This window comes from Rhinolophus sinicus, linkage group LG06 (genome assembly GCF_036562045.2).
Source record: "Rhinolophus sinicus isolate RSC01 linkage group LG06, ASM3656204v1, whole genome shotgun sequence".
Taxonomy (NCBI): Eukaryota; Metazoa; Chordata; class Mammalia; order Chiroptera; family Rhinolophidae; genus Rhinolophus; species Rhinolophus sinicus.
The window spans coordinates 43794639-43808562 of record NC_133756.1 but is presented as its reverse complement, the minus strand read 5'-3'; the positions used below and the strand labels follow the sequence as shown (position 1 = coordinate 43808562).

General features: G+C 31.2%; 1 long non-coding RNA gene across 1 annotated transcript; it reads right to left on the bottom strand.

Moving 5' to 3' along the window:
- Positions 1 to 1086: 1086 nt before the first annotated feature.
- LOC141572382 (uncharacterized) lies at positions 1087 to 12046 on the bottom strand. Its single transcript, XR_012497745.1, has 3 exons — positions 11963 to 12046; positions 4401 to 4486; positions 1087 to 1182 (listed from the first exon to the last, which is right to left on the bottom strand). It is a non-coding gene; the product is annotated as an uncharacterized LOC141572382 (long non-coding RNA).
- Positions 12047 to 13924: the final 1878 nt, after the last annotated feature.

Genomic DNA, 13924 nt, shown 5'->3' with positions numbered 1-13924 from the left:
AGAGAATGCAGAAATAAACCCATGAATTTATGGTCAACTGATCTTTGACAAGTATGTGAAGATTACATAGTTAGGAATATTGGACATCTACATGCAAAAGGATGAAGCTAGACTCTTACCTTAACAGCATATTTAAAAAAAATAAAAATAAAATTACGTGTAAGACTTAAATATCAGACCTGAAACATAAAACTCCTAGAAGAAAAAAATAGGGCAAAACTTTATGAACTTGGATTTAGCAATGTATTCTAGATTATGATACCAAAAACACAGGTAACAAGAGCAAAAATAGACAAATCAGATTACATCACACTTTAAAACCTCTGCACAGGAGAGGAAACAATGAAAAGAGTGAAAAAGCAACCTACAGAATCAGAAAAAAGTATTTGTAAACCATATATCTGGTAGAATTAATATTCAGAGTATTTGAAGCACTCCTATAACTCAATAACAAAAATCAACTTGATTAAAAATGAGCAAAGTGCTTGAATAAACGTTTCTCTAAAGAAAATATACAAATGGCCAACAGACATGTAAAAAATGCTCAACATCGCTATATCATTAGAGATATGCAAATCGAAACCACAATGAAATATCACTTCACACTCATTAGGATGTGGATGTTATTCAAAACAAAACAGAAAATAACAAGTACTAATGAGAACGTGGAAGTATTAGAACCCTTGTGCACTGTTGCTTGAAATATAAAATGGTGCAGCCACTCTGGAAAACATTATAAAAACTCCTTAAAATTTTTGAAATAGAATTATTATATGATGCAGAAATTACACTTCTTGGTATACATCCAACAGAATTAAAAATAGGAAATATCTGCTTCAACAGTTTTGAAATCAGGAAATTTCTTGAAGAGATATTTTAACACTGGTATGAATTACACCATTATTCACAATAGCCAAGAGGTGGAAGCAACCTCAACATCCATAGACAGATAAATGGATAAATAGAATGTGGTATCTACAAACAATGAAATATTATTTAGCTTTAAAAAGGAAGGAAATCCTGTCATATGCTACAACAAGAGTTAACCTTGGGTACATTATACCAAACGAAATAAGTTAGTTATGAAAAACAAATACACAAGATTCTACTTATACAAGAGTTCTGCAGTAGTCAAATGTCTCTTCTAAGAGAAATATAAAGTAGAATTGTGGTTGCCAGTTTCTTGGGAAATAGAAGAAAGAAGAGTTATTTTTTTGTTTGTTTTTCAGTTACAGTTGACATTCAATATTATTTTTATATTAGTTTCAGAAGAAGTTAATGTTTAATAGGTACAAAATATAGGTTTTGCAAGATGAAAAAGTTCTAGAGATTTGTTGCATAAAAATCTGTACTATACAATGAAAATTGGTTAGGGTGTTAAATTTTATACTAAATGCTTTTTACTGCAATAAAATATATAAACATATAATTTCAAAAATACATATTCTGAATTGTATCTGTTAAATGCAAAAATTACAAGTTTTTGATTTCTAAAATTTCTTTCCATTTTTCTGACACTTGTTTTGTATAGCTTAAAGCTGAATTATGAAACATGAGCATATATATTTTAATTATATCTGATTAATACCTTACTATTTCTTTCACAAGGATACACTTCCTTCTTTATCCTTTATCATGATTTATCACTTTAAGTTTTCTTTTGAACATCAGTAACAATGATTTCTCTTGATTAATGTTGCCTTAAATATCTTTTTTTTTTTTTACTCTTTGTGTATTCAAACTGTATTATTTTATTATAAAGCTAGGCATCAAATACTGTATATGTGTCTAAAAATAAAATTTATATGTTTAGAATGACAATTTAATTTACTTTGTAATTACTGTTATAGTGATATTTTTTTTATCATACAATGCTTTAATAATTCCTTCCTTTTTTCTCTTTATCTTTTGTTACCGAGATTAAATTTCTTATCCTATTTGTTGTATGTCATATATGTATATATACATATAAATATATACATATATATCATATATATTATTGTTTATATGTTATAAATTCCATTTTCCTTATAGTATTTTTCCCTAAATTACAAGGTATAAAATTTATATGTTTAAAATTATTAATTTTATTTTCAGTATTTTGACCAGTGTCCCTGTTATTTAATTATATTTGAATCATCTGAAATCTGGTTTCAGAACTCTTAAATACTTTCATGGTTCTTATTCTTTCCTGATAACTTCTGGAAATTTCCTCATAACTTTTTGACTGTTTTCTAGCACGCTAGATTTTTATTTTTTTAATAATGTGGCAGATTGAATATTATTTTCAATTCTTCAGACTCACCTATAAAAATATTATACATTCATGTCCTTTGTCAAGTGTCTTGGCAGTGCCTATCCCTACAATAGGCAAAGTACATGGCACAATCATATTTACGTATAGCTTAGCATAGATAGTTTCTTTAACCATAGGAATGTGAGTAGATTTGAAATAGGCAAAGAGTTGGACTGTGTTTGCTTATTTTAGCTTTTTCTCTTGTGATTCTACCAACTATCTTGAAAAGAACAGTCAAGAATAAGCGGACGCATGCACAAGAAAAAAAAATTACTTGTTTTTAGCCATTAAAATTTTGAAATTTCTAAACCTACAATAGCTGCCAATAATACTGGCAGTGTTCTTTCTGCTATTAAGCCCACCCATTAAGTTATGTTATAATTACTTATTTAATATAACATATTTAATACATACAAAAATATGTATGTTATAAAATATAAAAAGATGTTGCATATCAGTGAGCTCACCACCCCACTTAAGAAACTTACTGCAAAGCCACTGTGACTCCGTATTTACACTTCCCCTTCCTAATAATTCTATCCTGGATTTTGTGTTTATCATTCTATTGCTTAACTGTAAAAGTTATTATATATGTATATATCTCTAAACAATGCATATTATACATCCATGTCTGTATATAGTTTTTAAGTTTACTGTATTATTTGGGTACATATTTTAGATTTCATTCAGAGTTGTGATCAATTGAGTGATTAATTGACAGTAGTTGTGTTAATTATTGAGTGTAGATCTAAAAGCCATTACCTTCGTCTTCAATCTCTGTTTTGAAATTTGGAGAGAAAACTAAGTCATTAGCTTCATTGTGCATGGAATAAGTAGCCAAAAGACACTTTTATTTTTTTTTCTTTTTATAAATTAAAGACTTTCCTCAGAGTGTTGTTTTTTGATATGAGAATTTGGGATTTTAATGGCCTAACTGATTATAATTACGGACGTTTGTTCCATTATACTCATGAATGATGAATGATTCAAAAGGCAGTCTATTGAATTCAGATTTTTCTAATCTATTTTTAAATTACAAAACTTCGAGACATTAATTTAGTGTAACAAAGCAAAGATTCTTTTATGGTTCCAGACTCCTCTTTTAATTATAATTGTTTTTAAAAATAATAATTGGGGATAAGGTGTTCTGTTTAATGGAATACTAAAGCATAAACACATCACTGAGTATTATTTTGAAAGAAATAGTGTTATTTAGCACAAAATTATAAGGGTAAGTTTGCATATAGGATACACATTTCCAAATATAATGTATATAGTGTTTTTTGTTTGTTTGTTTGTTCTATGGTAATGTAAATATGTAGTTTGATTTCAGGGGTTGGTAGGTAGAGAATACGAACTTGAAATCAAAATGAAATTTATCATGTGAAATAAAGCTTTCTTTTTTCTTTTCAAATCTGAAAAAAAAATCATATCATGTAACCAAATTGTTTCTAAACATGTTTTTTTGTATCACAATATATAACATGTTAAATCACAACATATGTATTATATGTTATATACAACATATATGTTTTGTAAAGAAATGTGCTTTAATTACAACATATAACATATTGCAACATATATCTCAACTGATAATGATCCTTATTGTATTTGCATGGAGAAAAATATTTTTAACAGAGTAAGAACAGTATAGTATTTTTTTTTGCTAGTTTCAGAATGCAGTTTTGTTCTAATTATTGGTGGCATTTTAGTCTGTGCACTCCACAGCTTCGCATCAGCCACAGAGAAGATGGTGATGAACACTATTTAAAACATAAACCTTGCAAACATCCTGTGAAAGGGAGTATGAATTTATCATTTGTTTGCTACTTTATTGGGCCCTCTTTTGGGTCTTAATATCAGGTAGTATTACAAGATATAGGGGTGTTTTCTCAGAAATATTTATTATCTTATTAAGGTTAACTGTCTTCCCTGTTGGTGGATGATATTTTATAGAAAAAAATACAAAATCCTATAAACTTCACAGTTGGAGTTCAACCATTTTTTAGCTGACAACACTATAACCATTACTTTCATTCTAATTTTAAGGACAGTAGTAGCAGCACTTCAATTAACCAATTAATCAAAATAATACTCAACTTACTGCACATCTAGTTCCTAAAGGCTCTCCCTTATAGCACATTATTTCAAATGAATGCCACCTCCTGCTCTGGTGGGTGATCAGCTGGCCTAGAAAAACACAGTAGTTAGTTCTTTCCATTGCACTGAAAAAAGTTAACAATACTGACATGTAAGTGACCATAATTAGTCCATTGAGATAAGTACGGGAACTTTGTACCTCTCTTAATGTCATTGTTACAGACTTATGACACCCTGTCAATTGTAATAGTTCATTGGTTTAATTTCTAAATGATTTTCTCACTTAGAAAGCCAAGAAGCTCATAAAAAAAGAAAAAATAATAAAGAAATGAAGATCTTGGGTACTGTAGAAAACAGCATCAAATGAAGAAAGTCTAAAGGCAGACCTTATGACTTCAAATTACAGTATGTTTTCCCAGTGTTTGTATGAGAAAGCCACATTAAACAACCATATAATAATAATAATAATAATAATAATAATAATTCCTTGTAATTGATAACATTAAATATAAGCAGAGAAAGCATAAAAGTTCAGAGAATAATTTTCCACGATTACAAGTTAGAAAACAGAAAAAAAAAAAGATGGCCAGTTCTGCCCTATTTAAACCATTTCATCCAAAGCTTTGACATGTTATATGAAAGAAAGCTTACAATGATAAAAGGATGTACAGTATGTTATCAGGTTACATATTATGCAACAACTAATATGCAAATTTTATTTTAATGCCTTTGTATAGTAGTAGAAAACTGTATTCTGGTGGGTAACTTTTTTCTTTTTTTTTAAATAAGAATATTACTATAGTTTATTTAAAAAATGCAAACATTATTGTAAAAGCTTCTTCAAATAAATTCCCCTTAAAAATCAGGAAATTGATAGTAAATTACCAGCAAGTGTGCCCTAAAATTCAGAAGTAAATTCTTGTCAATATATCGGAAAGCGAAAAGCAACAACAGAAAAAGAGAGTGGTAGCAGACTTTGAAAAGAATGAAATATCCACTAACATAATTAAATATCTCAAATGTTGACCTTCTTCTATGAGACAGCATGAAAAACAAAAGAGCTATTAGAAATTAAAATAAATAAAATGAGGAGATAGGGAAATGGTCTGATTTTACAAAGCAGTGAGGTATTATTTACTAGGACTACACCAGTTATTATAGGCCTCCAAAAGTTTTGGATAGGTTCAAGAATGTAATATCAGACTCTTACTTTTAGAATTTGTTACCTCATATCACTAGTGTGAGGGATGAAGAAAATGTTATCTACCCTCCTAAGTTTTTGTCAGCTGGTGTAATAATTTTATCAACATGAGAAAGATTAACAAGAAAAAATAACTAAATTTAATTATATATGTATGCATGGAAACCCCACATACATGAGAGAGTCAGACACTCCATGTGTATGAGAAGTTTAAAGACAGAAAGGGAAAATGAGGTATAAATGACCTTCTGAGCTCAGGATGAGGTAAGGTGCCCTTGGGGCTTTAGATGGGAGGAAGTTCATTGCAGGACAATCAGAAGAGCAGATGTTCAGTAATCAACAGTTTGCTTTACCACATAGATAGGCAGAAAAAAAAATATTTTTGGTGATAACTCTTTTCATGGGTAAGGCTCCTAATTTAAATTATTTAAGGGACAGGTAAAAGTTTCTCATGAGCCTGCAGGGTCTTGATTGCCTTCAGCTCAAAGTAATTCACATACGAAAGTGGCACATTTTGGGGAGACCTATTCTGCATTCCCGTACTAGTATAGTGAACCTAAGTACGCAGTTGATGTGAGAGATCCTGCAACACATACAACGTTTTGAGAGATCTGTTTCTCCATCTCTCAGTTCTGCTTCTGTCTGTTTATAATCTTCTGACTGCAGTCAGTCTCTAGCTCCTGAAAAAGAAAACTACCATCACTCTCAAACTAGTGATCCCAATAGATTAAGACACATACTGTCACCTCAATAACCTAAAAAAAAAATAGAGATAATTATTTCATTTTTAAAGTCCTAGAATCTACCCAACTTTTGTGGTGTACCCATCCAAGAGTCAGACATTCCGGCCAAAGTCACAAGAGCATGCTTGGAAAAATCCCACCCAAAACATATGGCATGGATTCTATTATACAAAACTATAAGATTCTGTTATGAAGGATTCTGGACAGTAAAACACGGAGGTGTTACTCATCTTATGCAAGAGTTTCATACAGATTAACTCACAGGAATTTTGTGGACATTTAAAAAAATCAGAAATGTTTAAGAGAAGTCATTGGATGTTCATTGAAATAGAAATGAGGTACATCAAACTATCATCATTTACATTTTTACAGATTTCCAGATTAGTAAATGAAGAAGACTTTACAGATATACTGTACTTATTTTATTTTTCCCATAGGAAACTAGTGGATAATAGGGTGAAGGTTGGATTATGTAACCATTTTACTAATGATTACTTAAACAACCTTACCAAAAAAATGTTGATTTAGGGGTTAATACTAACACATAAAGAAAAGTTTAAGGTTTTGTTTTTTATTCTAATTTAATTTGTTTTCATCTTGGATGCAGACACGGAAATGGGTTAGTAATATGTATGGGTTATACAAAGCTTGGGGGGAAATGATATATTGGATTTCATATTTGAGATTCAAAATATAACTCAACATAATAGATTCATAAAATAACCCTGATGAGATAAAAGTTAATCTAAACTTTAATGTTAAAAAAAAATTAGGTAGACCATGAATCAAGCTTATAATTGAACAATGTGAATTAACAGAAGGCTTTATCAAAGACTGAAGGATATTAGCTTGACACAACCTCAACATGCATTAACAATGTTATATATTTGCTAAAGTGAATTAAAATTACATAGGATATATTACATAGGATATATATTTTATTCATATATATCCTATGTAATTTTAATTCACTTTATTCACTATCATCTTCTAATAATGATAGTGGTCTGACTATCATAATCTGAGAGATGTATTGATAAATTTGAGTGTATTCAAAGATGAATTAACACAAGGAAAGATCTGACAATGTGTAGATCAGAGGGGAGAATATTTAGCAGAATGAATAATGAAAACTCCTTTAAATATCTGAAAAACTTTCACATAATTTTGAGTTCAGACTTAGACTGTAGACTTCCAAAATTATATCTAGAACTTGTATTTGGGATTGAGAAGTCTGAGATCCACAATAAAGAACATTTTTCTCCCAAATAGTGTACCTTTAGTTTTGATTTTGAAATTATTTATTTACATATATATATATATGTAGCTATATATATATATATGTATGTAGATATATATACATATATATATGGTTTTATTAATTATTGAATTTCCTACAATGATGTGATTGAAAATGAGATTCAATATGACTGAATAATTACATCTTTTAGTGTCATTGCAAAGAAATCCATGCAAAAAGAATATGGTAAGCTAGATAACTTTGAATCCCAGTTCAAAATATTAATGCTTTGGATTTCTATAAAATTGTTCATAACTGAGGAAGCAGGATATGGAAGTATCCAATTGGAAGAGTAGTTCTTGAGGCAGGTCACACAAAAATGGCCTATCTAGTTGCCAGTAAGAATTTGTTGTTATTTCATTAAAAAATATAGACCTGAAGACTGAGAAACTCTGGCCCTTCCAAAGTTTATGAGATAAGAAAGAAACTGCTCTTTCTGGAATTTGTATTAGGGAATACCACTATGTACACAATCTTTAAAAAACAGCTATTAAAATGTGTGAAAGTAGAGATTAGCAGCTTGAATTACATTTAGTAGCAATTAGGTATTGTGTTTTCTTATTATAGAATACTTATATTCAAGAGTTTATAGAGGACTTAAAAATAATTACAAAAAAAAAGAAAGAAAAAGGACAAAGGAATAATGCGCTTTTCTATTACCTATCTTAAGACATACCTTTGAACACCTACATCCTCTATTTTATCCTCTATTTCCTAGCAGAGGTAATCACTGTTCTTAATTATGTAAGTACTTCCCTTTGCTTTTATGTATAGTTTCACCAGATAAATTCTCTCTCTGTCTCTGTCTCTGACTCTGTCTCTCTCTCTCTGTCTCTCTCTCTCTGTCTCTCTCTCTCTCTCTCTCTCTCTCTCTCTCCCTTTCGTTGCATGCCTTGACATCTGTATACTTTGATTTTTGTATATATTCTTCTGTAACTTACTTTATTAGCTCAGAGATTCATCCATGTTTTTGCATAGTTTTAGTTCTTACATAATCACTACAACACTATATTCTATTGTATTTTATATATCCATTCTTCTGATGAAAATGTGTTTATTTCCAAGTTTGTGTATGACTCTAATTACATAAATACATCACCCTCAAACTAGTGATCCCAATAGATTTTTATATTAGTTGTTCTCAAAGTGTGTTATCCTAGTCAGTAGCTTTGCCTGATAACATGTGAGATATGCAAATTATGCAGCACCACCTGGGACCTGTTGAATCAGAAACTCTGGGGGGCAATGGGACCCCATAGTCTTTTAGCAATCTGTTTAGGTGAACCTGATGTACGTTATTTTGAAAAAAAACACTAGTACAGAGTGTATATCTATAAATAAAATTATTCAGTTATAGTTCCTAAAACTTCAAATTTACAAGATAATACTACATAGTTTTTATAAAAATGGTTATACCAATTTCCAGTTCCACCAGTAGTTAATATGAGCTCCCATTCTTCTAAACACCTGGCACTGTTTGATTTTTCAACAATGTTGCCAGTCTGATGGATGTGAAATATTATGTTTGTGAATTTAATTAGACTTTTGAAATTTAAAATTTATTTTTAATAAGTTTGGTGATTTACATTTTGCTAAGAATTACTCCAATTCATCTTCGTTTTGAAATTTGTTGGCTAAAATGGCTCACAATTTTCCCCTATCATTACTTAACATGTTTTGCATCTATACAGTTATATCTCCTTTTTTATTCCAAATAATCTCTGTTTTCTTCTTTATGTTTATTTTCTTTAGCTCACGTTACGTCTCTTTCAGTTTTTTTCAAAGTACTGAATGTATTGGACCATTTTGCTCAGTGATACCCCAAACAAAGTAAATCATTTCAGACTCAAATACAACTAACACTTGTGCTCTAAGAAAGGCACAAAGAAATGGAGGTCAAATGTTGGGAGATTAAAGCTATATACACTATTAATTATGATTCAGTATAATGATAGCAGGGTTTTATTAGTAATGCTGAAATGGTATCTCTAATTTTTAAATTAGTGCCTACAATTATGCCTATCCAGTGTTCAGCAAATATTATTTTAAAGAAGAAACTGATTTACTGAAGACGACGATGTACTCTTTGAATTTAGGTGCCCCTCCTTTGAAAAGAAAGTGGTGTATTTCCAAGTAAAAATAATTTGACTCTGGAAAATAATGATACAATGATTCAGCAATGTATCAGCAGAAAACCTCATTGTGTATTTTAATGAAAGAATTGTAAGTTTGCACATATTTAATAAGCACATCATTTATTGTCTACAAGTTCTACTCTCTCTAGTCTAAAGATATACTGTCACTCAAAACCATGGGTTTCCTAAGCATGTTCACCTAAACCAGTATGTCTAACCCTGTCTGCATATTAGAATTACCAGGAGCTCTTTAAATACCCCAGACAAATTGAATAAGAATGTGCCTGTGTTGGGCTTGAGCACAGGAGATTCAAATATTCAGCAGGATTGAAAGTCATGGGCATAGTTATATATTTGTGAAACTCTATGCCTTAAATTCATTTGTAACATTGACCTGCATGGACCTTTTATTAAAGGAGACTATTGAGGTCAAAAACCACTGCAGTTAATAGCAGAGGGTTCTTCCTGAACTAATTTGACCATTATAAGACACTTCAAAAGCAATTTCCTAATCTGTATTTTTGCACGGTTGAAAATGTTTAAAGGGTATGCTGTGCTTTGTCAAATATTTTCTCATGTTGTATCATTAACTGTTTTATGCTTAGGAGTATATTGATCTTTCTTTAAGCTCTTTCCTGACATTAGTGAATGCTAATTTATTTTAAATAAAACTAGTCAGTTATTTTCAGTTGGTTAAGGTACATAGTCAATATTACCAAAAAAAAAAAAAAAGATGTCATTTATAATACTGTGGAACCAACATTAAAAGTCTTTCATCACAGGATATCCTCAGATTTGAATGAGTGAGGTGAAGGACGTGGCAGAAGGAATGGTTAGGTACTATTTTAAAAATTCAGCTAGCTTTAATCCATGAAGAAATATACTTTTATGCAAGAAAATTTGAAATGTTAATTTAGTTACTCAAGTCCTAATTTAACTTGCATTTATGTAGCTATTTATTTTTCTTAGCCCAACATGCTTTTATCAATTTAATCAGTTAATTTCATTCCATTTCATTTTTTAGTAATCACAAGACATAATGTAATCATTGCCCTAATTAGTTTTATAAACCAAAGGGAGTTTGGTTATATTTTTCTTGACAATTTGTGCTATAATGTAATTTTCTTTTCAGAGAAAAAAATCATTGTAGTCTATGGTAGGCGTTTGTCTGCTCTTCCTATTTACTTTTGGTGGACCCCTCCTGATTTCATTCCAAGGATTTCAATGAGCTTTATCTCATTACCCAGCACTGCAGGTGGGCACATATTCAGGCCTGGCCATCCAGTATATTCCATCTAATTTTACACACTGGAGGGACACAGTGAGGGGTCCATGACCCAAGACAGACCAGATTCATCTCTTGTAGGTTAGGTTATAAAGATAATAGAAGATGACCATCTTTCCTGCAAATAAAGAAACCTGGATTGACAATGAAACCAACCCAGAAGAAAGCAGAGCTGAGAACTGAAACTTGAAAGATTCCCAGTGATATAATTTGAGTCTTTGGAAACAAATGTTTTCCAAATGCTATTTAGTATGTGGGTAACACATTACCTTATCAAGTTAACACTTAGTTGTTGTTTTTTTGTCAATTGCAAGAGAGTGTTGATTATTAAAATATTACCAACTTTTAAATGCCATCATTGAAATGCAGACTAGGAAAGAAAAAAAATTGTCAATGGAACATTGAGTGTACAATGAATCTATGTTTCAAATTTGTTAAAATTGTAAAATATCGTCAAATAGAAGCAGTACTATATGGTACACAGAAATTGAGAAAGTAGTGTTTTGCAAATGAAGTATTCTAAAATATGAAATTACAGGAGCTGAGATATAAGTGGTATGCCTCAGGTTATAAGGAGTCAACCTTGCTTACGTGATAAATAGTTGGATACTGAGATTCAGGCCATGTCTTTATTTAGGTTGGAACTCAGGAGACTTGATAAAAAATGATGATATATAAAACAGTTGGCTAATTATTAGATATGAACATAAGTATTCCCTATGAATAAGAGATAACCCAACATGAGCAGAACAGCTCGGCTTAGAGATTCCCCCGCCCCAATATTCAACATTATAAGATACTTATTTATAAGAGAGTCATGTACATTTTAGTGCTGAAAAATTCACATCCCAAGTTCCACAATAAAGGGAGAAAGCTGGAAACAAAACAGGAGGTAATATTACCTGCAAAAGGAAGCTACAGCTTGGCCATGGATACCTCCCCAGCATCTTCTGGTTAACATTCCTTCTGATTTACAAAAACTGCCTACAAATGATAAAAATGAAGCCTGCAGTTAAAAAAAAAAATTAAAAAGAGCAGCTTATTGAGATTCATTCTATGTCAGGAATATGTTAAGCTTATTGTTTTCGAGGTGGAGACTCAGAGAGAAGCCATTCATTATGCTACAGGAAAGAGATGTGAGCAAAACATTTTCAAGGGCTCTTGCCAAAAGAGAGACACCTATGCTGGGATGTAGATGAAAAACTATAGATCCTTGGATTTTGTAATTATCTCATGGAGTGGATTGAATGCAAATTGATGCGAAGCCAACAAAGGTTTCAACTAAATTAGTTACACTGCCTGATAAATACCCAAGTTTGGGAAACAAGTCCTATGGTTATTTAACTCCTAATGCAATCATCTAGAATTGTGATCCCAAATTGTATAATTGGGAAGGGAATGCTAAACCACAGCCATCACTGGAATGGTAGTTTCTCAAATTTCTTTCTCAATGTGACATTATAGAAAAATGGAAATGTGAAAGCTTTCAAAAGAACAGAATCAGGAACAGGAAGAGGGGTTAACCAGGGAACTCTACACAGCAAAGTAGAGAGTCTTTGCTATATATACAAAAAGGACATGGTGCCTGATATGGAAACATAAATACTGTGTATTCTTTCTCCATCGGCCCTGTCCAAATGAAGTTTTTCTTGAAGATATCCTACTTACTCACTGCCACAGCATATTGAGTATGCTAGAGATGGGTTCTAGATCATCAGAAGTCACTTCTGATCCTAGCAAAAGAAAGCCTTACTCATTAGCCAGATGCCTTGGTCTAGGAATTGTATGTAATAAATGCATGAGATATTAAGTAACCCCATATGAGGGAGAATTTAGATTGTCTCTGTATTAGCTCATGATCTACTTGTACCATGTTAAGAAAAGATGTTGTTAAATTGTCTATATTGAGGAGAAGATGGTAATATTAGGCAGTAAGAGATGAATAAACATCTATTTGTTCTATCTCACCTGAATCTCTATGCACAGCCTCCAATCAGTACATGTTGTTCTAGCATGACATCTAGGTCTGGGCACATGACCAGTGCCTAATTGGAAAGCTCCAAACACTAGCCACGATGTTTATTCAGAAAGCGAACTATGATTTCATCTAAGCCAATGAAACTTATTCCTGAGATTTGTTGATGATATTTACAAGAGATGCTCTCTTGCCTCTGAAATTTCTAATTGTGCAAACAATTTAGGTTAAATATTGTTTAAACTGGGCATGAAGCCGAAGAGAAAAGCAAAGGCTAATGAGGAGAAAAGAATACCAAAGCCATAACAGAACTACTGGAGTCTACATTCTACTATTCCTTAAAACTAGCTTCATCCCTGAAATTTCCAGTTATATGAGCCAATAAACTCTGTCTTGCTTAAACTGGTTTGAGTTTTTCATTTGTCACCAAGTTAAGTAAGAACATAAAGTAGTAGTCACAAACTCAAAAGCTGTTGGAATAGGAACACCATATAAGTGAAAGAGGTGAGAAACTTAGAAGATGATAAAGCCACAGGGATTGGTAGGGACATTGAACATCAATATTTTTCTATACTGATTATGGGAATGCATATAACTATTTGACTATTTTTCTGATCTTTAAAAAAGTCTGAATTTTAATATAAAGTCTAAAATTGAATTGTCTAAAATGCGTATTATCTATTATTTTGTAAAATGCATCTTGTAGGCCAATTCTTAGCAGCCTATGGTTTGAGATACAGGTACTTAAAATGTATAAATAATAGTCATTTATAGTCATCCACATAAGAAAATATTGATAGACATCTAAAAATTATTTTTTGCCTCAAGTTACTTATCCCCAATCATCCACCCTGATGTTTCTGAGTTTGTAGCAGTAGAAACAAACAGA